Genomic DNA, 27,578 nt, shown 5'->3' with positions numbered 1-27,578 from the left:
GCGTGTAAGGCTGAGGCGAATGGTGTGATGAGTTCAACAGAGAATGGGTGGTGGTCAGGAGTCACTCTCTGTGAAGGCAACCCTGATAGTAGCCTTTATACAGGTAGCAATTCATAATTCCAGAATTACCAGGGGCCTCTCTCAGATGAATCGTGCAGGAGTTACCAGGGTTCTGAGGACTCAAATTAAGCTTTGCTCCCTCAAACAAAATGCTGTAGAATGTGGAGTGAGTACCAAGCCAAATACTGTCTCAGACGAACTGGCAGGATTCATTCAATGAAAAAAGTTATATGTGAAAAACATACACAATCTAGCTATTGTACATCCTAGTATTACTGTTCTAAGTTGTACTGGAGTGTTTTTCTGAGTTACATGTGATTTATATCAACAGGCAGAAATATGAATATAATTTTGTTAAAGTAGTCTGTGACTGGGCAAAATCAGCACCCTGTTAAAGTTCGATATTATAGAAGAATGTTTTGCACCCACCATAAAAGGTGACAAGCCTGATCTAGTGTTGGGTGGATAGAGTACAGCCCGTCAGCCTGGCAGATAATTTAGAGATCACTACTGGCCTAGCGGTGATCTCTATTCTTTGATGTTAACCACTGTATTGGAGGTTCCTGTTAAGGTGCAAAAGGTTTGGTGGATTTAGTGGATGGCCGCCGGTGGGTTTAATAACTGTCCAACAAAATTTAACTAGGTTTTTGTTTTTTTAAAGCAAACTCAAAAACTGGGACTCTGTAATGATATACAAATTGGGCTGACAGACAGTTATATATGGCACTGCACATTGTGCACCTTCTGTTCAGCTATGATGTCTTTGCCCATTTTGCATTGCATGGAGCACAAAGGAAAAGAAAGAAATAGCTTTAAATTAGGCAAAGTGGAGGCACTATGTGAAGGTATTCGTGCAACATTCTTGGGTTAACACGAGCGGTTCATTCCCTTCAACATCTACTATCAGTGCAAAGTGTTTCTAAAGAGTTTAGGTTGACTTAGCCTCAAACACACTTCTAGAAATTAGGTAGTTCGCTTATATGTCACTTACAACTGTGTAAAGAGGAAACACTACTCTAGCAATAATTATCAAATATAGGAAGTGAGCCGTTTCATGCAGAGGAGCTGTTCCCATCTGTTAGAGTGTGGAGCGTGGTGGCAACTGCCACAACCTAACCTCCAGGGCTGGTGAGCCTACAATGGTGATCTGAAAGCCACATCCAGTTACTGCATTGCCTGGAGTTGGATAGTGTCAGTTTTTAGGTTGAGTATACAAGCGCTTTGACCTGTTGTAAGTACTGTGGACTTTTAACCACACCCGCCTCATGCCGGTCACTTTCATTCTTTCCTGGGCTTGCTTTTAAAAAAATCACTTAATGTCATTGGTAATTGCTTTACGTTTGTCCCTCCTTGAGGCTGTATTTCTCACACCTTGCAGACTTCCTCTGTTACATGGATTACTACACGATTGCCGATATACTTCAGGGTGGGTGAACAATTTATTTTGTCTCTCCCTATCCTGCTGCATGGCAGCCATGGTTCCCACAGCGTGAACAGACACCGCAGCGTGAACTCGATCGGCAGTATTGAAGCGGCTCTCTCAGCACAGTGGGATTGCTGATACTATAATATTCACTGCACTCAGGAATTGGACCCATAATGCTTTGTAAGCATTCTTATTCACAACATTTTTTCCCATAACTCAGCCTGTGGTGGTCCTAGGACAATGGGACCACCACTAAAACTTTCAACAAACACTCTCTTTCTTTCTCTGTTATCTTTGGGTCCCCACACTAAGTTAATGGGGACCCCAAAATAATAACCCCTCCCACCATCCAAGGTCTATTTAAGTATTGTCATGGCTAGTATATTTGTTTTCAAGCTAGGAATAGCTTTAATGGCCTTGTTTGTAATATTATTGATATGTAATATGTAATACACTATGCTATCTATGAGCTACATTATTGCCATTTTCTTTTTGTGTGGTTATGCCTTCCTAGGCCTATCTATATAGTTACATTACCATGTTTCTTACAAATGCTATTTTCATTGTGGTGTCATCTACAGGCTGTTCTAAGCATTACAGTCATATGAATTCCACACCCCTGTAAAGGTTTACATGATAATTGTATATGTTTTAATATTCTCTTTTTATTACAATTATGGCTATATTTCAGGCCAGTTTAACATCCTTATTACACTATGACTGTTTGAATACTCTTGATATGTTTGGGTGAACCTTCTAGTTTATTTCGCCTTTGTGTCTTGTGTAGTTTTTTGAGGAATTGTGTTAGCCAGCCAGCAACTCTGATGGTGGGGTGGTGAAAGTGGTATTCTATTGAAATGATCATGGCAGATTTAAATTAGGATGCTAAATGGCAACATTTTAATTTTTGCTGCAGATAGAGGAAGGAGCTAAATGGAAGTGCTTTAGTTATATGCAGGCCCACTTGAATTATATGGCAGGAAAAGATGAAATCATGAGGCAGGGTTGACCAAATTATGAGGCAAGAAAAGTCCAGTTATGAATTTACAATGCCAATAGCTCTAACCCAATCAAATGCAAGACCTATTGCACTTCAAATGCTTGTTGATGTCTTCTCCACCTACATCCAGGTCTTTGACCACTGAGACTGCGCAGGACTTGAGTGATGCTGGGGTATATGATCACCAGTAATTCGAGGCATCCAGATTCTGTACTATTCAGTCCTTCAGCCTCAGTCTTGTCTCATGGAGAGCCACCCTCAGTTTCTGGATCTCCAGAATCAAAAACATACCTTTCCACCCACCCTAACACAGGACTCTCATTACCATAGGTCTAACTCACGCTGCAGCCCCTCTCTAACAGACCCGTAATTACATAGTCAAACATCTTTGCTTCAAACGTGCAGCCTCTCCTTGCAGACATGCCATCAATCAATTACCTACAGGCACTGTCAGTCACACAACGCTCTGGCATGCACATTTCAGACATTCCTTCAGTCACTCACAGTGGCCAAGATATCCCTTTCCAAACAAGCAACTGTCCCACCCTCTAAACGTCCTGCCAGAACATAGCAGTCTTGTAGTGAGACACGTAAGTGTCAGCTGGTCTTTAATGAAGGAAAAGGTCACTGCAGTAGTTTCTTCTGCGGCATCTCACCAAACAGACAGAATTGTATACACCTGGTCTCTGTTTGGAGTCTCACAGTGGGCAAAAAATGATGGACTAGAATGCAGCCCCAAGTGATCGCTAGCAGCTGAGATTAATTCAAACATCCCTTTCACAGTTAGTAAAAGCAATCCATAACAAACAATATCTAAAATATATAGGAATGCTTCAGTTAATCGGTGGCGTTCGCTTGAGCTGCATTCCACTCCATTGTTTTCTGTCCATTCTGTCACGTCAGACAGTGACCAGAGATATTCAAATCATTCCTACTCCTATAGAAATAGTCCAGACTGAACTCTCAGGCCAGATCCTCTCCAGATGACAACATAAACAACCCTAGACCAGTTTCAATCTATCTGGCCCTCATCAGTGAGGTACAGCAGGAATCTGATGTCCTTGATCTCACTTTTATAGGGCCGGTACTGATGTGCATCTTGATATCAAACATTAACTGTGACCTCGACGTCTCAAGTCAATGGATCACCTTGAAAAAGTTTGTTTGGTTGACCCCCGTGTTGACTGTTTCGGTAGTGACATGGAAAAGTGAACTACGCAATCAAGGATATTAAAAACTCACGAGACAAACCACCTTTGGCTTATTATGGATGTTTCATGAATGGACTGTTCTATTTCAATATAATCCGTGCTCCCTTCTTTCTGTTGAATAGACTTGTTTGACAGTTGCATCCGTTCAATAATTCAACACCTTTCGCTAGAAGGGTGTCAGCTTGGTGACACTACTACAAGACAATCAGTGCATTTTATTACTTTACAGTGTAAAATATATTTTAGCCTTACTACTTTTGTTGGGATTTGTACTTTCCTTTTAAGTGTGTTGACACTGGAAAAGCACTTAGATCTCCATTTTCGGCTAGATCATCTCTTGCTATGCTCTCCATGGGTGGCTTGCAATGGAGGGCTCTGGGCTGACGCCCTCCTTAATTTCTTCCTTAGTTAACAGTTTTGTTCTTAATTTTTCTAACATCTAATTAAGAAAAAGAAAAATAAAGCTTTTTACCTCTCTCCCTCAAATGATGACGTTGACGGCAGCACTAAATTATTTGCTTCCATGTTCATATTAGCTGAATGTGCATACGCAGGTACCTTGTCTGCCATCAATTTACATTTACTAGGTTGATGCTCTCACAGCCCTGAAGTCTGTGAGGTCATCAGTCCAGCAAAGCAGTTGCATCTGGCACTGAACTCCACCCCCTGACAGTGTGACGTTAGTTAACTCCTCGGCGGTATAGGCTAAGGCCATGTTCCACCAGAGGCGAGATGTTTATCAGGGTCTGGAGTCTTAGGCACCACACCCATTAGCAACTCGTTACAGGGTGGGGTCAGGAAGACTTTTGGACCAAACCCACCATGTGACAAGTTGGGAAAGGGTGGACTTAGTGCAAAAGATGTTGTGGCTACTGTGAACGCTGACATTTTACTAATAAATTATTAATGTATCTGCATTAATGAATTTGCTTACAATTGATTAGAACCTAGTAAAAAAAGCATGCAACTTGGAAAAATGTGCCCACTTGACAGGCCGCCACTAATCACAATGTGTACCTATTAAATTGCATATTAATGTTGAACTGAAGTGCTTTATTAAAGACAATGTACTAGTGTGTCATACTAATGGATATGTATTAAGTACTTGCTTTATAAACAGATGCCTTAAGTTAGCAGGGTTTGGGCCTTCTTGCTCAGCCTCATATTAAGCTCCACTGAGCTAATAAAATTGTATAAAATGCTTCCTTAGAGAAATGAATGAATGAATTGTTCACTGGTTTGACCTAGACGTCAACGGATGTCCTTACAATCCTTCCATGAGGAATGCTTGCTAGAATGTCTTGTTCCTAGATAGTTACATTTTATGGTGTAACACGTGATACAGCCATGTTCCCAAGAACTAACAATGGATTCACTAACCAGAGTATGAGAAAGTAAAAAAATTATTACCTGACGAGGCGGATGATGAGAACATGTGAAGACTAACCAATCATCAATGTGTGAAAGACAGACTATTTACATCTTAGATTTAGAAATAGGTTCTTATTGGACTAATTGTAAACGTACGATTCTCTAACAAATCACGACGTGGGAAATGTTTTCAACTATTTTAACCTAACAGGACTGCACAAAGGAGTTATAGGGGAGTTTTACTAGTCCAGTCGAGTTCAGTTCCTTCGCAGTTCTTTGGAGTTCTTTTCCAACCTAATGACTTACTGCTTAACTCTGATGCTTAATGCAAATCTTTAGAGATAGCTTTCAATGGTTCAGATAGTTGGAGTCCCTTTTATTCTGAACCATCCCCCTTCCATGGCCCGTTGCTGATGCTAACCAAACAGATGTTCTACTGACGAAGACAACTGCAGTTTGCTGATCCTGTGAGGATAGGTATATTGAACGAGCAATGTTTTTCTTGCTATGTTGTCTTTTTGTTTCTAGGTACCAACCGCTGTTTTGAAAGAGTCCGAGCTAGATGTTTTTACAAATTTATGTTGTCAAAATTGTTTTCGCCTGAAACCCCACATGCTAATGCTAATTAGAGGTTAGACTGAGGAAAGTCCTGGGACTAATAAAGTGTTATTAACAAATGTATTGTCATTGTTCAGTTGCTTAACCTAAATGTATTCTATCTCTAATGCTCAGTTATTGGTGCTTTTGATTTGTACTGTTACTCTTGAATGTTTGATAGCAAATGTGTTACTTAAATTGAGATTCTTTAGAAGATTTGGTCAACCAGTGCTTTTCATCTATGCTTACCAGATTGTGGCAAGATTGATTTACGTGACTTTAGCTTTGTTAATCTAGAGAAATAAACAAAATTAAATTTATACAAAGGTGTGGGTATTCATGGCCAGATGGGTCATGGTGTGTACTAATTACTGACTCCAATAAATAAGTACATTTGATTGCTGATGTTTTATGTTTGTATTGGGCTTATGGTGGGAATACCTCTAAGTGCAGTCAAAAGGTCCATCGAACCTCTAACGTGTCCCCTTATAAAAGAACTACAAAGAAAAATAAGGTCAGACGTGCTCACAGAAGATGGTAGCAGAGTAGGATGGTTTGTCTCCTTAACAGACCATCCTAAGGCCGGGTACATGGTTTGTCTCCTTAAGAGGCAATACTAAGGATTGGTTTTCTTAGAAGTGGTAAGAGTTAGATGGGTATTCTCCTTGAGAGAGCAGAATAAATTGCAAATCTGGAAAGAGATTTGCAAAGGTTAAGATTTGATATATTCAATGACACAAATTGGAGAGAAAATGTCGCCCTAAGTATTCATAGCGACTTTCCCAGAACCTTGGAGCTGCCAATGGTTGTTTAAAGATGTTCTCTGCGTTTTCAATGACAGAGTAAATGGATAGATTTTGCGCTTGCAAAGCCTAAGCAAATCGCAGGTGAATTGTGATGTTTGTGAGGATTTAGGGGAGTTTGCGTACACTCAAATGAAGTTGTTAGAGAAGTTTGCGTATTCCGAAGTGTGAAAGTAGGGAAGTCGTGGAACGTCACATGTGTGTGGCGCTTTGTGCTCAAAAATTGTCCACGTGGTTGTTGGTACATGGACCCTGCGTGGTCTCTAACTCTGGAGTATTGAAAGTGTATGAGACACTTGGTTTATTGTTGTCATTTGTCTGTTTAGTATGTCGATTGGGCGTGATCGACAAGTCAGAGTGCGTGTCAAAGTGAGTGAAAGGATTTTTCGACTGAGATTTGGCGAGTCCTATGTGCACCCGGGCAGACCCAATGACCGGTTGAGGGTAAAATTTGCAGGTTGAATTTTGCTTGCGAACAGGTAAACTGAGAACGAAAGAGTAGCTGCTAGAGCAAAAAGGCCATCAGTTAAAAATCCGTAAGATTTCTAAAGAGCTTAGCATTCCCTGCACATGGCACATTTAATTTAATTTGAGGATACTGGAAAACATGAGGAGGGTGCTGTATGATTTGAAACCTCCTCCAAGAGCAGCACAGTTCAAAGCATTAGCTATTTGGGAACTAGTAGCTAGACAGCAACAAAGGTTTGAGAGAAGAATGAGGAAGGCTGAGAACACTCTAGCGGGGGCTAGATGGGATGAGGATCAGTAATTTTGGAGGACAGACACTTTACAGGGAATTAAATTGTTTCCTGCAATTGCACAAGAGAAAGGGAGCAGAACTAAAAGGAGTATCAACAGGAGAGATTTCATCCCTCCTGAGAATAAAGAGCAGAAATCAACAGAGTCTAGGAAGTCTTTGACGTACACCGAAGACTCAGATGATGAGTTCATTTTACAGTATTGAGAAATTGTCCTTCGCCATATGCGGCACATGAGAAAAGTTCCAGGACATGTGTAGACCCAACAGCTCTGACATCAGTTGAGTCAACTCAGAAAAACGCTCAGGTCAGTCATAGTGGGCTAAATACTTTAGTAATTCAGAGACCTATGCAGCAAGTTCAGATGCAGAGAATTTACCCTGATGTACCAGTTGTAGATACCGTGACAAATCTAATGTACTAACAGGACAGGTTTATCAAAGTTAGCCACTACTTCAAGTTGAACCAACTCCGAATCTGATATTTCCAATCCAGACGCAGGCAATCACGAGATATACGCCTATAACGGGGTCACACGCAGAAACTTCTGTATATACAAGCCAGAACATGGATGTAATGCAACCCAGAGACCCAAATACCAGATCAAACGCAGATGCAGTATTGTTCCCAGTTACCATAGGTCCAGTCATACCATTGTATGCGCAGGGAAATACTGGAAGTAGTGAGCAGAAAATTCTGAATCCGAGCGTAGAGTTGGAAAGATTTAATGCAAATGCCAGGATAATGACTCCCATGATCCCCACACCGGATGGAAGGGGGCAAAGTGATTTGAGCCTTTGTAGGAATCCAGCAACTAGTGAAGCGAGATCATACATAGGTCATAATGCAAGCATGATGACACTAGAGATCCCAAACTTGACACTACAGCAGAGGCCAGGTATGAATCAAAATAACATTTCCTTACAAGGTTTGACACCCCAACAAGTGACCCAGTGGTTAAAAAAATTAAGTAGTGCTCAGGGGGATGTCAGTGGAGGAAATGCCCATATTTGACCAGACTCAGATTAGAAGCAGAAGACTTGATCGCGGGAACAGTAGGGATCGACAGGCTTTCAGAGAAAATGAGTTGCGCTACTTGTGCAAACTAATTACTAACAAAGTGGGGCTAATACATCAGAAATTGACTGACCTAGCAGAATATTATGACATAGAAATCGAGAAAATAAAGCAATTGAGAAGGAGTTACAGGTTGGAATTTGATCCAAAAGACTCTGAAAACAAGAGAGTACCAGGATTGAAGATTCATATTAGGGAGTTAATACAGAGCATTCAAACATGGAGACCATTAGACAAGTGGGAAGGCAGATGGGTAAAGAAACGAGACAAAAGGAAAAGGGTTTTGGCAAGTCTTACTGCTAGTGCACCACAAGTTGAAGACCCAGTAAAAGGTTTTACCACTGAGAGAGATTCCAAGAGGGAATTTTGTTAATGTCCCCTGGAGCAGAAGTGACATATTGTCCTTCACAAATGATTACCCCAGATTGAAAGAGAAGCCAGTGGAATGGTACCTGCAAACAGACAGGTTTGTAAAACTCGCAAAATGCTTGTGGGGGGATATTAACACCTTGTTAGAGATAGTGGTCCCAGCAGACTTACGGATTGAATGCAAAAGAAGTGTAGATTGGCCAACACAAGAACTCCAGAGAGACCCAGTAACAGGTGCACCATCTCCACAAGTTATGAAATATTACTATGAAGTGATCGAATTTTTTAAAACTAGAATTTCACCCAGGAGTGTAGTCTGGCAGAGAATAGACAGGACTGCCCAGGAAGCGAAAGAGTCAATTCATGCATATTATGAGAGATTGTTGCAGACATCACAGTGGTACGGAGACAATAGAACCAAAAGACATGATTCATTTTGCGTTCAAGGTTTGAGACCAGAAATTGGTCAGATGATTAAAAGTAATTTGATTTGCTGGCAAGAGAAGCCGACTGATGAAGTATTGCAGTATGCAAGATACTGTAGTGATGAGATTGAGCTGAAACAGAGAAAGTTGAAGGAAAAGGCAATAGTGATGCAGATTAAGGCAGCACAAACAGGGATACAGGGAAATTTTCCACAACTACAGCAGCAGGGAAACGTGATGTTCCCAAATCAGTCGCGAGGTAGAGGTGGTGGAGGAATGGGAAGTGGAAACCGTAGTCCTGATCTGAACACAGTGGTGGTACAGGGTGATATGCAAGGTATGAAGAGAATGTTGGCATGTCACGCTTGCGGAGGCCTCGGGCACTGGAAGCTGGAGTGTCCGATGGTAAGTCAAGAAGGAATTGTTCAGCAAACGAGTATTGTCAATCCTTTGCAAAATATGAGAGGACCGAGAATGAGAGGGAATAATCCAATTTTTCAAAATAATCTGAACCCGATGCAAGGGTTCCAGCCGGTGCAACAGATGCAAACACCGCGAGTACAGATGCCCCAGTTGCAGCAGATGCAACCACAGGCTCAAACGGTACCTAGACAGCAAATACAGATACCTCAAGCCTCAATGGAACAGCAGCAAGTGATGCTTCTTCAGCAGTTCACAGGTCAAAGGTTTAATCAGAATAACAACACAGTGCGAATGGAATAAACAATGACTGGGTGAGTGAGAGAAATGTGAGTTAGCAGCATCACTAGAGGTAGACCAGAAAGGCCCTTATGTGAAGGGAAAGGTTAAGGGTCACAAGGGCTCATTCTTAGTCAACACAGGAGCTACACGCTCTAAAGTAAGAACCTGCAGAAGTTCCAAACCTACCCCTTACAGGAAAGACAGTTCAAATTGTTGGAGTCGCAAATCAGTACGTGACAAATCCGATTACAGAATCTGTCCAGGTTAAAACTGGCAACTCTAAAGGACTGCACTAATTTGTAGTTTGTGACTCGAGTCCAGTATCCTTGCTAGGAAGGGACTTGTTGTGCAAGACAAGATGCTCCATTACTTGCTCAGGTGATGGGATTGCCATCCAAACCAATAGCGATGATGACTCACCCACAGGACCAGATTGTGAGACAATGAATGAGTAATACCCTTTGGTTAGCTTTCTTCCAGTTTTCACAGTGAAAGATCTTCCTTTTGACTTACAGGGAACGGTTAAAATGAAAGCGTGGGACCTCACAGGAAAAGCCACTGGTCTTGATGAAAGGAGTACAACTGGTTGAAGCCTTGGTTAAGCCAAATGCAATCTTCCCCCAGACACCTCAATACCACATGACACAAGACATAATTGAGGGAGTTGCACCCATCATTGCAGAATTCGTAAACCAAGGGGTTTTGAAAGAAGTGCTGAGCAATCCATGTAATTCACCGATCATGGGCTTGCGAAAGCCATGTGGGAGGTTTCGAATTGTTCAAGATTTGCTGAAAATAAATGACATTGTGATAAAATGTTGTCCTGTAGTACCAAATCCAGCAGTGATTTTGTTTCAGATCCCACGCGACGCTGAGTGGTTCACTGTGGTGGACCTGACAAAAGCATTCTTTTCTGTGTCTCTTCATGAGGATAGCCAATTTCTTTTCTGTTTCAAATTTTTGGATTGAGTTTACTGTTGGTGTAGAATTCCTCAAGGGTTTTCAGAGTCCCCATCCATATTTAATCAGATCCTGAAAAAGAATCTGGAATCATTGGAGTTGCCTTTCCAATCGACATTGGTCCAGTACATTGATGATTTGTTGGTTGCACCCAAGACAAAAGAGGCACGCAAGTATGATACTATTGCCTTACTAAATCATCTAGGAAAGAACGGACATAAAGTGTCCCCAGCCAAATTACAGTATTGTCAGAAAGAAATGAAATATGTGGGTCACACTATTCAAAGAAGCATTAGAAAAATCTCCAGAGAAAGGGTTACAGCCATATTGCAGATGAATCCCCCAGCAACCCAGAGAGATGTGAGGATGTTCTTGGGAATGGTGAGTTACTGTCGCCAAAGGATTCCCAATTTTTTCAGTCATTTCAAAGCCATTGCAGAAACTGACCTACAAGGAAATTGCTGATCCCGTAGTGTTAGACCTGGCATGTACGAAAGCTTTTACTGAACTGAGATAGAATCTATGCAAAGCCTCGGCCTTGGGAATGCCTGACTACACAAAACCATTTGTGTTGTTTTGTCATGAACGTGATGTATGTTCCTTGTCTGTCTTGACTCAAGTCCAAGGTGGTGGAACCGCCCAGTAGCATATTTTCAGCTATTTTGGACCCGTTTGCAGCAGCTTTACCAGGCTGTCGGCGTTCCATAGCAGCGGTTAGGTTGAGCGTCACTCAGAGTGAGAGCATAATGATGGGACACCCATTAAATGTCATGGTCCCTCACTCCATTGAAGTTTTGCTCACTAGAACCAAGACCCAACACTCGACAAACGCTAGGTTGACCAGGTATAAAACCCTGGTTTTGGGGTCCCTTAATGTATCTCTGAAAAAGTGTACAGTGCTTAACTCAGCAACCTTACTCCCCAAGGAAAATATTGAAGCAGATAAATTGAATGAGGATGAACATGACTGTCTGTCAGTAACTGACCTGTGCACAAAACTAAGACCTGATATTAAAGATGTCCCATTGGAAGAAAATGACCAAATTGTCTTTGTCGATGGTCCCTGTTTGAGAGATAACACGGGAACATTGAGAGCAGGATATGCCGTGTGCACAATTTCTGGTATGCTTGAACTGTCCTGGCTTCGAGGAGTATACTCTGCACAGTTGATGGAACTGGTAGCCCTTACTAGAGCATGCCATGTATCTGCACAGCATAAAGTCACTATTTATACGGTAAGTCATTATGGATTTGGTATAGTCCATGACTTTCGCCCGCTATGGTCAAAGAGAGGTTTCCTGACCTCTTCTGGCCCACCAGTCAGAAATAGTAAAAGAATACATGAGTTGTTGCAAGTTATTCAAACGCCCGAAAAGACTGCTGTGGTAAAATGCAGTGCACACTTGAAATCACAAGATTTTGTGTCAATGAGAAATTGATATGCGGATCAAGTCGCAAGGTTTTGCGCACTGAACTGTATATCGTGCCTGAAGAAGAAACCTGTACAAATTATGCATTACATGTAATAGATACTTTGGAAGAATTAAAAGCGTTGCAAGACAATGTTGATAAAGATAAGAAGAGCTGGTTGAAATTGAAATGTATTCAGCGTGAGGCTAATGTTTGGGTTTCGGGAGAAGGTCAAATGGTCCTGCCAAATAGTTTACTGACTCAAATGTCTAGATATTACCACTGTCATGAGCATGTTGGGAGGCATGCCATGGTCAGGACCTTTAACCAACGTTGGTTTAATCCAAAACTTAGAAAAGTTGCGGAAGCAGTTTGCCAAAGATGTGTCGTCTGTCAGCAGATGAACGTGGGTAAAGGAACAGTGGGCAGTTTGAGCCACGTTGGAAGAGCTGGAGGCCCCTTCAGCAGAATGCAGATCAATTTCATTGAGATGCCCATGTGTGGTGGACTGAGCTATGTGTTGGTGATTGTGTGCATTTTTAGTCACTGGATTGAAGCTTACCCGACACGAAGAAATGATAGTCTCACTGTTGCAAAGCTGCTACTTAGGGAGCTGATACCACGCTTTGGATTCCCGATCTCTTTAGAATCAGATAGAGGAAGTCACTTCAACAATTAAGTAAATAAATTGCTATGCTCAGCTTTAAACATGAGCAGACGTTGCACTGTAGCATCAGGACCTGTGGAACAGATAAATGGCACCTTGAAATCACAAATGGCAAAAATGTGTGCGTCCACGAATCTGAAATGGCCAGACGCTCTACCATTAGTTCTGATGTCTATGAAAAACACACCGACAGAAAAACAGGATTGTCACCGCACAGCATTCTCATGGGCAGAGCCATGAGGTCGCCAGCAGTTCCTGCCAATGCTCTTGTGAACATAACAGATGATATGGTGTTGGACTACTGCAAAGGCCTGGCTGATGTGGTTCACTCTTTCTCTCATCAGGTGGAAGTCACCACACTGCAACAGTCTCAAGATCAAAGCCACAACCTAGGAGCCGGTGACTGGGTTGTGATCAGAAAACACGTTAAGGAAAACTTGTCTGGACCCTCGGTAGAAGGGTCCCTACCAGGTGGTACTGGTTACTACTACAGCTGTGAAGTGCACTGGAGTTCTGAACTGGATCCACGCAAGCCACACGAAGAGGGTACCGTGTCCTCTAGACAATGAAGAGGAGTTGTTGAGAGTACCAACCACGTCCAGACCCGCTCCAGAATTAGAGGGAGAAGAAAGAGAAACAGAGATTGAATCAAAGAAAATTGAAAGTGATCCAAACACTCCTGTGAGAGACGAAACGGAGTAAATACAGGAGAGTGACCATGAACCAGCCTCGAATGAGGTGACAGGAGAGGCCAGTCAGAGGAGGGCTCTCAAAGCCAAAACGTTCTGACTCCTCCTGAACCAGCCGCAGGTACGTCAAAAGAAAATCCTGCAGAACAAGCGGAAGTTGCAAATCCAGCACTAAAAAGAGCATGGACCACTAAAAGGTAATAAGTGGCCGCAGTCACTTGCAAAGAGAAAAGAAGCAATTACAGTAACAACAACTGAAGAAGAAGTAGACACAACTAAAAAAGAAGATCTGAGTGATGGAGAACTAGGAGGTGACAGGAAATTGAAAAGAAAAATGATTGCAAGTCGAAGGTACGCAGGTCCTGAATAGGCATATGCAACAACAAGTGAATGGCAGACTGAATTTTTGTCTTTTTGCTTTGATCAAGACATTCCAGGTCAATACTTTGACACATGAAGAAGGTGAATAGACTGAAATGCTGTAAAATCTGTAAACTGCGAAAAGAAAATGTGACAATTGAGAGTAACCGGAAAATACTTTTAAGATAACCTGATTTGACAAGCTGCTAAACTGATTTTGACAAAGCTACCTATTCTTTGACAAAGGGTCCTGGAAGAGATACTGAAAGCTGTAAATAACTGCTACAGAAGGTTGAGGATTTTGATTTTGTCTTGATTTTTTGATTTCCCTTTTTGATTTTTGCTGCATAGCCATAAATTTTCTTTTTACTTCTACTTTCTGATTCTTTACAGATCATGAGTAATCTTAGTCAGCAGGGTATAGAGAATAGGCACTGTAAATACATGGGTGTTGGTTTGGCAATTGCATGTGTGATATTGTGCTTGGTGTTGATTGTGGGAATGACTCTTCTTAATAAGAATGTGGGCAACCACACCTCAGATTTGGAGACAACTATTACACTTACAGAAGTAGATAAATTCAGATTAGATGAGAAACATTTGCAGGTAAATAATGTGCAGGGAGAGGTTTCTTCAAATGTTTTCTATCGCTTATTGCGTGAGTATGTTGAGACGATGAATGCGAGAGATTGTTATGTCTGCACACAAATTGCTTCATCAGTTGAAAAAGGAGTAACCCATCATTGTTTACCTTTTACTTGTAAAATAAGTTGTAGTCTGCTATTAACGAGATTTTATAATCAGGAGTATATTCAGTATTTCTACTCCAACCATGACTTAGTGTTTTTGTTTGTCCCTGTAATTAAATATTTGAGTAGAGAGGCTAGACAGAATAACATAGAATTAGTGAGAGGATTCTTTGAATCCACATTAAAGTTTGGCACAGCTTATGCACACTGGAATAATCCTACACGCTTACTAACACCTATAGAAAAGAGCTTCTTACATCATACAGATGATAGAAGAAAGGCATTAAAGGAAAAAATAGAAAAGGGCTTAGAGAAAAGAACATTTAGAAATGATCATGCATTTACTGACATAAAGGAGCAAGGGAAGTTAACTTAAGATGCACAGCTCGTGGGAAAGCTTTGTACAGATAGGCCAAAATCTAGCGCTGACACATTGTTTGTGGAAACGACCAAATGTAGGCATGTGCTTTTGTTTCAGAGTAAATGGACATTTATATTGAATGGACAGGACCCAGCAATTCCAGGAGTTTATTACATATGTAGATCAAATGCGTATTACCATCTTCCAAAAGGGTGGTATGGCACATGTTATTTGAGGATAGTCTTCCCAAAGATTTTCCAACTTGAAGACCTGAATAAATTACCCAAAGTGACTGAATTACATCATACTAGACAAAAGCGAGAATCATCTTCTGGCACTGTCAGAGACATTTTTGGGGCAATAATTCCTTCAGTGGGAGTTATTTTGAATTCAATAAAGATCCAAAAGTTGTCTACTGTTGTGGATAACATGCTGACAAATTTTTCAGGTACCCTGACTCTTCAGAACCGCCTTGCGTTAGATATTCTCTTAGCAAAGGAGGGCAAGTTTGTAAAATGCTGAATTTGCAACACTGTTCTTCATATATACCTGATAATAGCAAAGAAATTAGAAACTTAATTACTAATCTAACTAATGACAGTACTGATTTGAAAGAATTAAAAGAACCTGGAATTTGAGAAGATGTTGGAAAGAGATTTACCTCAGTGGGGAATTGGTTTGGCAACCTGAGCAAGGGAATAATTGTTAAAAAACTGTATTTGCATAATTGGAGCATGTGTAATAAGAAAAATATATAATATGTTCAAAATTAAGAAACTGAAAAAGGATCAGAGGAGGGAAGAAATTAGAATGGAAAAACTAATAAAATTGTATTAAATGCTTCCTTAGAGAAATAATTAATGTATTGTTCACTGGTTTAGACCTAGACGTCAACGGATGTCCGTAAAATCCTTCTATGAGAAACACTTGCTAGAATGTCTTGTTCCTAGATATATACATTATATGGTGTAATGCGTAATACAGCCATGTTCCCACTAACTAACAATGGATGCACTGACCAGAGTGTGAGAAACTACAGAAATTGTTACTTGACAAGCTGGATGATGAGAACATGCGAAGAGGAAACAATCATCAATGTGTGAAAGACAGACTAGCTACATCTTAGATTTAGAAATACGTTCTTATTTGACTAACTGTAAACGTACGATTCTCTAACCAATCACGATTTGGGAAATGTTTTCAATGATTTTAACTTAACAGGACTGCAGAGAGGAGTTAGGGGAGTTCTACTTCTATTCCAATCAAGTTCAGTTCCTTCGCAGTTCTTTGGAGTTCTTTTCCAGTCTAATGATTCTTGACTTATTTCTGATGCTTAATGCAAATCTTTAGAGATTGCTCTCAATGGTTCAGACAGTTAGAGTCCCTTTTAGTCTGAACCATCCCCCTTCCATGGCCCGCTGCTGATGCTAACCGAACAGATGTCCTGCTGACGAAGATGACTGCAGTTTGCTGATCCTGTGAGGATAGGTATATTGAACAAGCAATGTTTTTCTTGCTATGTTGTCTTTTTGTTTCTAGATACCATCCGCTGTTTTGATAGAGTCTTAGCTAGATGTTTTTCCAAATTTATGTTGTCTAAATAGTTTTCACATGAAACCCCACATGCTAATGCTAATTCTAATTAGAGGTTAGACTGAGGGAAGTCCTGGGACTAACAAAGTGTTATTAACAAATATGCTGTCATCGCTCAGTGGCTGAACCTAAAGGTATTCCATCTCTAATGCTCACTTATTCATGCTTTTGATTTGTACGATTACTCTTGAATGTTGGATAGCAAATGCGTTACTTAAATTGACATTCTTTAGAAGATTTGGTCAACCAGTGTTTTTCATCTATGCTTAGCATTGTTAATCCAGAGAAATAAACAAAATTTCACAACTTTATACAAAGGTGTGGTTATTCATGGCCGGATGGCTCATTGTGCGTACTAATTACTGACTCCAATAGATAAGTACATCTGATTGCTGATGTTTTATGTTTGTATCGGACTTAAGGTGGGAATACCTCTAAGCGCAGACAAAAGGTCCATCGAACCTCTAACGTGTCCCATTATAAAATAACTGCAAATAAATATAAGGTCAGATGAGTTCACACTACCAGAAGCTGAGATTTAAAATAAGCACTGTGCATCCACGCAAATTTTGAAGGTTCCAGATCTTAACCTTCTGTGTAAAGTATGCATCAGCTTTCTTTATATGCAGTGGCACGTAGGGGAGTGATTGCTGATCTCGATTCCATTAAATTCCTCAGCAAGCTACGGCACATGCAATGGAATGTCCGAGCAAAGCTAAGTAAAATAGCCTTAGTGTCACTGCTATTTTAAAATAGTGTTTGGTCCGTGGAGTGTTTGTGATTTCCTGACTGCACAAATTTGTGTGTGCATCGCTAGGTGCAGTATGCACTTGTGCTTCTTTTACACTGCAGTGCCTTACCCCATGGCTTCTAGTCTTATTTCCCTTTCTTTGCACATGTTGCACGTGGTAGTACAGTGTGCTCGAGGGTTTGTGGAAAACAAGTCTGCCACAGTCAGGAAGTTACTGAGTCTTAAGTAGGTTCAGTGAATCAATTTAAATTGTTCACAATGTGAAAAATGACCCACAAGACCACTGCCAAAGCTAAACATTAATTATATTGGAACCGGTTATAGCAAGCTCAAAACAACCAGGAGGGGACAGCAAATGTGTGCATAAAGCTGGCAAAATGAATGAAATCAAATCAAATCAAATCATTAACATTTATAAAGCGCGCTACTCACCCGTGCGGGTCTCAAGGCGCTAGGGGGGAAAGGGGGGGTTATCGCTGCTCGAACAGCCAAGTCTTTAGGAGTCTCCGGAAAGCGGAGTGGTCCTGGGTGGTCCTGAGGCTGGTGGGGAGGGAGTTCCAGGTCTTGGCCGCCAGGAAGGAGAAAGATCTCCCACCCGCCGTGGAGCGGCGGGTGCGAGGGACGGCAGCAAGTGCGAGGCCAGCGGAGCGGAGGGGGCGGGTGGGGACGTAGAAGCTGAGGCGTCTGTTGAGGTATTCCGGTCCCTTGTTGTGGAGGGCTTTGTGTGCGTGGGTGAGAAGACGGAAGGTGATCCTTTTGCTGACTGGGAGCCAATGCAGGTGTCTCAGGTGTGCGGAGATGTGGCTGTTGCGGGGTACGTCGAGGATGAGGCGGGCCGAGGCGTTTGCTGAAACAGTATGCTATTCTGCTATGGCCTCCGTGTCAGCTGAAAGAGCATACATGCGTGCAGCTTTCAAATGGCATCTGGACAAGGTGACATACTATGGGGAAGCGGGTACACCACACAGGCGAGAAATTGGGTTATGTGCCAAAGAGAAAATAAACAGAAAACTCTGCTGCAAATGCAGGAGAATGTGGTTAATGGTATTGTTAGACCTGGTATCCTTAGCATAGACTTCCCTGTCTTTTTTCCTCTGCTTCCCATGTTTTAATGGTTGTGCTGGACTCTGTTTTTGCTGGTTTTGTTACTCTGGGCACTTTACCACTGCTGACCAGTGCTAAAATGCAAGTGCTCCCTGTGTAAATTGTATGTGTAATTGGGTTTTCCATGATTGGCATATTTGATTTACAAGTAAGTCCTTGGTAAAGTGCACTGCAGGGGGACCAGGGCTTGTAAATCAAAAGCTACTAGTGGGCTTGCAGCACTGATTGTGCCACCCATATGAGTAGTCCTGTAAACATGGCTCAGTCCTGCCACTGCAGTGTCCGTGTGTGCAGGTTTAAACTGCCAATTCGCCAGGTCCAAACCTTCCCTTTTTATACATGTAAGGCACCCCTAAGGTAGGCCCTATGTAGCCCTCTAAGCATGGTGCAGTGTATGTTAAAGGTAGGACATGTACCGATGTGTTTTACATGACCTGACAGTGAAATACTGCCAAATTCGTTTTTCCCTGTTGTAATGCCTATCTCTCTTCTAGGTTAACATGGGGGCAGTTTTTAAACATGTTTTAAGTGCAGTTTCTCTTTGGGAACATATAGAGGTGTGGAGCTTGGTGTCTCTGAAATCACAATTAAAAACACAACTTTTGGTAAAGTTGTTTTTTAAATTGTCAGTTTTAAAATGCCACTTTTAGAAAGTGGGCACTTTCTTGCTTAAACCATTCAGTGACTCTGCATGCTTCTGTATTCCCTGTCTGGGTCAGACTAACAGTTGGGCTGTTTGTGAATCTCCACTAGACAGTGACACAAAGGGAGCTAGGGTGTAGCCTGCATATCCTGATGGGCCATCTGGGCTAGAGTGGAGGGAGATGTGGTCACTTACACTTGAAAGGGCTGTGCCTGCCGTCACACAATGCAGTCTCCAACCCCCTGGTGTGAGTCTGAAACAGAGGGTTTTCTTTGAAGTTTGCCTACTTCAAAGGCAGAAAGGGGTATAAGTAGTGGACCCAAAACCCCAGCCCAGATTTTCAGATCACATTCTGGAACCAAGAGGAACCTCTGCGAAGGAGAAGAGCTGAAGAGCTGGAGGAGGAGTAGTGCCCCTTTGCTTGTGACTGAGCTTTGCTGGGTTGGCCTGCAGTTGCTACTTCTGCCTGAAAGAGGACAAAGACTAGACGTTGTGGTATATTCCTGCTTGTGAAGTGTCTCCATGGGCTTGGACTGAGCTTGCCTCCTATTCTGAAGTCTTAGGACCATCAAAGACTTCCTCTACCAGCACCCGGACTCTCTGCTGAGACACCTGCCCTGCAAAGTGTTGCCCTATCCAGTCCCTGGGCCCTTGAAAGGTGAAGCTGGTAGAACCAAGGTGGAAATCCACGCACAGTAGCCGTGCAGGGAAAATTTTGACATGCCACCTGCAACGCGGCTGTAAAAACAACACGCCACTGCATCGCAGCTGAAATAGACGCACTACCTGCATCGCAGCTGGGAAATCGACGCATCACCTACGTCGCGGCTGGAGAAATGATGCAACACCCGCTTGCAGCTGCTGAAATCGACACAAGCTCCACGTAGTGCGATTTTCCATCACCGTGCGGCCGGATTTTGCACACATCATCGCTGGGCGTCAAAATCAACGTGAACCTGTGTGGATATGAGGTGCCCCGTCAAAAAATTTACACATCACTCTCATACGGGACAGAAAAACGACTCATCACCTACCCAACCTGAGAAGAAACAACGCACTGCCTCACTTGTGAGTAAGGAATTGACGCACTGTTGACTTTTCCAACGCAGGCTCGCCAGTGCGGCTTTATTTTTGACGCAAACCAGGTACTTTCTGTAACAACTTTTCCATTGCTTTCTATGGAGTAAGAATTTATTCTTTTAAAAAGTCATAACTTTACTTGTGCATGTTAGATTTTTGTCGTTTTGGTCTTGTTTGATTCAGGTAAATATTGGCTATTTTTCTAAACTGGTGTGGTGTCCATTTTGTAGTGTTTTCACTGTATTACTCTGTGTGTAGTGGTACAAATACTTTACACATCGCCTTTGAGATAAGCCTGACTGCTTGTGCCACGCTACCAAGTGGGTGAGCAGGGGTAATCTTAAGTGTGTGTCTCCACTGCCCTGACAAGAGCGAGGGTCCCTGCTTGGACAGAGGGCAAACTGACTGCTAACCAGAGCCCCCATTTCTGACAAGTATAATATAAAAAAATGAGGTTTACTGGCCTATTGGAAGCTAAACTGTTACTGGTGCGCTGTGCAGTGGGATGGACTTTACCAAAGAGTATTCTAATGGCTATGATTTAAAAAGTATAAACTGAGAATGCACACAGATAGTCGTTATTAACTATAAAGTATATGATTTGGCTAACATCTTCAGCTAATAAAACATTTCTATAAAACTGCAATTTGCTTTTCCGGGACGTGTATTTCACTTTTAACATTGAAGCGCAAATATCTTACCATATATGTACTGCTGGCTAAAAATTAAGGATCGGAATCGTTACACATGACTTTAAGCTAGTAGGCATCTTTATCAAAAATTGCATTGCTCCATTGAGTTGTTCTTACATATATTTCAGCCAAGAACTCGAACGGTAAACAATATGCACTTTGTGCACATCAGGTCATCCAGCTCATCATTTGGAGACAGACATAACCTCAAACCAATCACTACTTAAATAAGCAACTGCTACATAACACTGTATCAAATAGTAATCAGTCCCTGAAAGAGTGTGTGAGACATTGGAACTTAGGCTGAAAAGCCCTGGATTCTCATGCAGATGTAACCGTCACAGCTTCTGCTGTATGCAAAACTATCAATGCTTTTGTGAAAAACATCCACAAAGCAGATTAGAGAAATAGTGCCGAACGCAAACATTGGGCTCCACGAGTATTAACCACTGTGTGTGCTGATTGCATTTGGAAGTACAGAATGGTTCACAGTACCCAAACAGACGAGTGCAAACTGCTTGATGGACTGATTCTGTGGTCGATGTGTCATTTTTGTTAGTAAGTGTGTGGTGTGTGTTACATAGTGCAAAGCTTTACCTATGCCACTTCTGCAAGTCAGCATTGTGTAGAGAAAACACTGTACCTGGCACAGTAGTACAGAACTGTAATTGAACTGTCATTGAAACATGCAGCTTTTTAAGCAATTTGTTTATCAAAATATGTTGTAAATGCATTACACTCTATCTTTCTATCTTTACTTGCTCAAAGTCGGGAGTGATTTTTATCCTCCACACCCCCTCTCCCCACTTTCAAATTTCACCAGCCGCCACTGATGCGCTCACCTGTTCATGACCCTCTCGCTAGCAGTAAAATGTGCCCAATCAAGGATGATGCCCACTGTGGCAAACTGGACAGAAAAGTCATGTTAGGGTTAGAAACATCAAGGGGTGCCATCTCAGCAAATCAACGATTGCAAAATGCACATTTGCTTTGAAGTCCATTCCACAAAGCATTTCTTTGAATTGATGTTTGTTGCAATATAGAGATAGTACCTGATAATATATACATACCTGTTTGCATATTAGTTCTACAAAGTATCACCTCGTCACCTACAGGAGTATTAGCACATGAATGTAATCAATAAATGCATAGTAAATTGCACCACTGAGTCAGTCATCGTTTTAAAGGTGTGGCAAGCTAATCTCTAAGTGTATTTTTACTATTTCTACTTCCACAAATAAACCCAATCAAAGGGGTGGGGAGTTTTGTCACTTGTATATGGGCACATGATTGAGTTAGCTCTACAGGTGTGCCTATTCCGGATACTTGAAGAAAACCCCAATGAGGCTAGGGGAAAAAAACACTACTTTTGTCAGATGACCTGAAGAAGGCTTATGGCAAGCTAAGTTGGCAGTTCTTATGTACATTTCTCAAAGGCATAAACATAGGTGAGAGCTGGATCCAATGAATTTGGTTGTTGTATGCAAAACTGTTAGCACAAGTGAAAACTGGAAAAATTATACCGGAGTCCTATGAAATCTATTTGGCACACTATCCCCAATGCTTTTTTTGTCTTTGGGGTGGAGTCATTTGCAGAGATAATTAGGGCTGAGCATGAGCCAAGAGGCATACCACTGGTGCCTGGTGCCCATTCCATATCGTTATATGCTGGCAACATGTTGATATATTTTAGGGATGGCCAGGCGGAGCTCAGTAAGGCACTTCCCCTACCACAAGGGTTTGGATAGCTCTTGGGCCTTCACACCAAATGGGGAAGACGTGCATTTCCAGTAGACCCCACCAGGATAACAGAACCTTAAGTGCTGAGAAAGTAGAACATAGTGTGGTGGAATCCATATTTCTGTACTTGGGATTGAGGATATATTGCTTGGATTCAGATCTTATGGATGGAAGTTTGAGGGGAGCAAGGAGATCCCCGAGAGGCAACAATGGGCTACATAGCACATTCTAAAATGATTACGTTGTCCAGAATGCTACATGACTTTATTAATTTACCTGTCTGGATAAGCCTCTGCTGGTTCAGTGAATATGAAACGCTATTGTTCGATTTTAAATGGGGAACAGGGTGACACACGGTAACCTTAGCCATTTTGAAAGTGCCTATTGCGGACGAAGGGCTGGAAGCTCTGGATTACAAAGCCTATTACTTGACCTCTCAATTGTAAAGGCAAGCAGTTATCATTTTAAAGATTTGATCCCCTTTTTACTGAAGCGCATGAAGAGATATGCACACCTCCCATGCTTAGGGACATTAGCAATTAGATGTTGCATCTACAAAGATAGAGATTCCCACATATGCTCCCACTATTTTGCTCTGGGAACTAATCCTGACTTGGACGCAAATGCAGGATGCTTTTCGCAGGTGGTACGGTGTAGACACATTTAATATAGGAGACTGCTACTAGCAACAGCAGCCACATTCCTTACAATGGAGGAGACAATAGTGGAATTGGCTGCCACCCTCAGTGTGAAGGAGGTCTGTAGAAGGTCTTGGAAAGCATTGTTGACAGACCTCAAACACACGAAGACTTACAACTTCTGTTTACTATGGGGAATGGCAGTAAGCTAGTTTCTCAGATTTACAAGTCCCTGACACACATGCTGCAATATTGTATGCAATCCACCATGGCTAAATGGGAAGTTCATAAGGGTTGGGAACTCACGGAAAAATAATGGGAGAGGGCCAAGGAATACACCTAAAGAGTCTCTCGCAATCCCAGGCTTCAATATACACAGTTTAACCATCTACATGTGACATATATAACAGCCACGTGTTTGAATTTTATGGTAAAGGTAAAAGTGCCTGCGTGGTATGGACTATGGGGTGACCACTGACTGAGTTCTGGAGAGGATGCATAGAGGCACTAAATGCGGCACCTGGGCTAGAGAGATCTGCTCCATTCCTGAGGTATGCATCTTAAAGGTAACCCTAGACCTAAAGCTCAAAGAGCAAGCCATAGGGCTCAAAGATACTGCCCTCATATTGGATAGCGTATGCATAGCTATGCATTTGAAGGCAGACCTGGCACCAGCATACAAAGATTTTAGTGTATGATCTGGTGTAGTTATTGTTATTGGACTATTAATCCTTCATACCTAGGCGTGGCCTGTAACTTGGCTGCTGAAGTTTGAATTTTGAAAACTGCTGTGTTTACAGAAGCCTCAGTCCAAAGTTGGTACGTTTGAACCTCACTTGTTCCAAAAGTGCAAGTGACCTTTTTGGAAGAAAATAAATCTTATAAACTGGGTATAAATGGGTGTAGCGCTCTCCCCTAGAGGATCTCCTCTCTTTTGTGAATGCTGGGAAGACTTCCATACAGTTATGTTATGATCACTGTTGCCTTTTAATTTATACACTTTGCAGACTCATCCCAAAGCAGATTACTGAAGTTTCCTTCGACAGTACTTACTCTTGAGTTTATACAATTATGTAATCAAATCAAATCATTAACATTTATAAAGCGCGCTACTCACCCGTGCGGGTCTCAAGGCGCTAGGGGGAAGGGGTTACTGCTGCTCGAAGAGCCAGGGCTTGAGGAGTCTCCGGAATGCGGAGTGGTCCTGGGTGGTCCTGAAGATGGTGGGGAGGGTGTTCCATGTCTTGGCCGCCAGGTAGGAGAAGGACCTCACACCCGCCGTGGAGCGGCGGATGCGAGGGACGGCGGCGAGAGCGAGGCTGGTGGAGCGGAGAAGACGGGTGGGAGCGTAGAAGCTGAGGCGACGGTTGAGGTATTCTGGTCCCTTGTTGTGGAGGGCTTTGTGTGCGTGGGTGAGGAGACGGAAGGTGATCCTTTTGCTGACAGGAAGCCAGTGCAGGTGTCTCAGGTGGGCGGAGATGTGGCTGTTGCGGGGTATGTCGAGGATGAGGCGGGCGGAGTCGTTTTGAATTCGTTGCAGACGTTTCTGGAGTTTTGCGGTGGTCCCAGCGTAAAGGGTGTTGACGTAGTCCAGGTGGCTCGTGACGAGGGCGTGGGTCACGGTCTTTCTGGTGTCGGCGGGGATCCAGCGGAAGATCTTCCGGAGCATGCGGAGGGTGAGGCAGCAGGAGGAGGATGCGGCGTTGACTTGTTTGGTCATGGTGAGAAGTGGGTCCAAGATGAAGCCGAGGTTGCGTGTGTGGAGTCGTCCCAGGCGGTCGGGGTGTTACCGAGGATGAGGACTTCCATTTTGTCTGAGTTCAGTTTCAGACGGCTGAGTTTCATCCAATCTGCAACGTCCTTCATTCCATCTTGCAGGTTGGTCTTTGCGCTGGTGGGGTCCTTGGTGAGGGAGAGTATCAGTTGAGTGTCGTCGGCATAGGAGGTGATGATGATGCTGTGTTTGCGTACGATGTCGGCGAGGGGTCTCATGTAGACATTGAAGAGTATGTGTTCACAGTAAAACATGTAACTTGTGGATCCTCAATACTTTTGTGTGCCCTAGCTTTTTGGTAATAAGCATAAGCATTTCAATATCCCCGTACAAGTGTTTGTTAAGCAAAAGATTGCTTATATCCTTTTTATACTAACTCGGGCTGTCTATACAGTGTAAAGAGAATACTTTGTGGTAGTGTGCTCTGTAGTCAATATGTCAGAATGGAAAGAGCAGGCTCCTCTCTGCTGAGTTCTATAACGAGCATGCCAATAGTCAGTCATCATCCATTCAGGAGTGCAGGATCCCACTAGAAGGAGGGGGTATTGTCTTTGGGGGGGGGCCAAACGCTGCAGTTCCTTGGCAAAAGGCTTGGTTGAGCCCCCAGTAGAGAGATTCTCGAGCCTGCCTGTTCCAGCAGGCGCCCCTAATGATGCGCAGTGAATGGAAAGGAGTAGACAGACCTAGATAAGGTGACTGGTTCTGTAGGCAGTAAGTGGCAGTGGCAATTCCCTTATAAGGGCTGCTAATTCAGGTGAGCCGGTTCAGAGTGGTAAAAGGTTACTATTTTGCATACGATATTTGCATGACAAAATACCGCAACACAAACTTCATTGACCTAACCACTACATCACATGGTAAGAATAAATAAGTAGATGTTGAGTGAAGAACAGTACATATACATTTACCATGCAATGTAGTGGATAGAATATATTTGTATGTCCGTACTGTCGACCTTGATATAGTAATAAGTAACCATTCAGGATACCAGACAGTAGCCTATTTCTACTGGTCAAGGAGTTGGACCCCTTTGGCTCACACATATTAGTGCAAGCCTCATGATTTCGAGGCAGCAATTCCAGGTTTAGTCCAACTTTTGTTGGGCCGACTATGGGCAGCGGAGGGAAAGCCCTTGCAGCTGCTTGCACACACTTGTTGCCACCTAACAATTTACTTAGTTACCACCCCAGAGTAGGTGAAAAACATGTCTGTGTAGACAAAGCTACGAAGAGAGAGGGTTCCGGTGGTGGAGGAGAGAAGAAAATTTACCGCACAAGATTATGGGTGGAAGTGACAAGGCATTATGAGTGTGACGTGCGATATGAGATGTATTAGGGTGACCACCTGGCATTGATGCAAATTCTGGACAGGACTGTAAAAAAATTCAGGACAAAGGGTCAAAATTCAGGACAAAAATTCAAGACAAAGGGTCAAAATTCGGGACAAAAATTCAAGACCAAACATCAGTGTTACAGACAAACGCAAGAGAGGCCATGCCTCACTATGTTATCAGTGCATTTATTTACTCATTTTTTTTAACGTAGCACAATTTTTTCACTGTGGTCTTTTTGTGATTGCCTCCTGGTATGCTACATTCAGGTGTCACATTAAGTCCTTGTTCAGTACTAAATTAATGCCCTTCAGTACTGCGGCAGGGCCATCACCCCTACCCAAATCTACCCAATCTTTCTTGAAGAGAAAGAAACAGCAAATTTTTGATTATGTTTCTGAACATTTTAAAAACCCTGGCAAACTGTTTGGGAAACATTAAGGTAATTAACCTTATGCTAGTTTAAACAAATTGAACAAAAACATCAGACTTACCTTAACCGCCCATTGACTTTACACCTAAAAAAATATTGAAGCGGCAGGGCAGATGGTGTGGGCGACAGTCTCACACCTAATGTCAGGATGTGAGGTACGCACAACTTCTCTGTAGTCTCACAGCACTTGAGTGTATGTCTGGGGCTCTACGTTTATCTCACATGAGTCTACTCTGCACTCTATGACACTCTATTGTATGCCACTCTCTCCATTTCACTCTATGCTACTCTACCCCATGCCACTCTATGCCACTGCACTCTACACTACGCCACTGCACTCTCTGCCACACAAGTCTACTCTGCACTTTATGCCACTGCACCACTCTACCCTACTGCACTCTCTGCCACTCTACTGCATGCCACTCTACTCCACTGCACTCTATGCCACTCTAACCTGTCCCACGCCACTCCATGCCACTGCTCTCTAAACCACTGCACTCTACGCCAATGCACTCTAAACAACTGCACTGTACCCAGCACCACTCCAACACAGCACTGCTCCTATGCTGCTCTACTCCACTCCACACTTCTATGCCACTAACTTTTAGCCATGAACAGCAGCCACTCTGGTGTACAACATGGCTAAAACACATTGGCAAAGCCAATAACTCTTGCATACACTAGACCTATTGGCTTTGCCAATGTTTGTTGGGACTATGAGGTACTGAGGCCCCTGAAGAACTGTGAATGTGTAAGTCCTTATTTTAAACATGCATTCGATGCCTAGTCAGGGATAGTAAGCGCT

General features: G+C 42.5%; 1 protein-coding gene across 2 annotated transcripts in view; it reads right to left on the bottom strand.

Annotated features, from left to right (window-relative positions):
• The window catches only part of LOC138286570 (post-GPI attachment to proteins factor 4-like), a 92,872-nt gene that overhangs the window by 22,907 nt on the left and 42,387 nt on the right, over positions 1–27,578 (bottom strand). Inside the window, exon 2 of one of the 2 annotated variants that reach the window (XM_069226965.1) lies at positions 19,873–20,042. The exons of the other annotated variant lie outside the window; for it this stretch is intronic. The gene's annotated coding sequence lies outside the window, so the exon portion shown is untranslated. The remainder of the gene's footprint in view (positions 1–19,872; positions 20,043–27,578) is intronic. 2 annotated transcript variants of the gene reach the window in all.

The sequence above is a fragment of the Pleurodeles waltl genome, chromosome 3_2, assembly GCF_031143425.1.
Source record: "Pleurodeles waltl isolate 20211129_DDA chromosome 3_2, aPleWal1.hap1.20221129, whole genome shotgun sequence".
NCBI classification, from domain to species: Eukaryota; Metazoa; Chordata; class Amphibia; order Caudata; family Salamandridae; genus Pleurodeles; species Pleurodeles waltl.
This window is presented reverse-complemented; position numbering and strand designations above follow the sequence as displayed.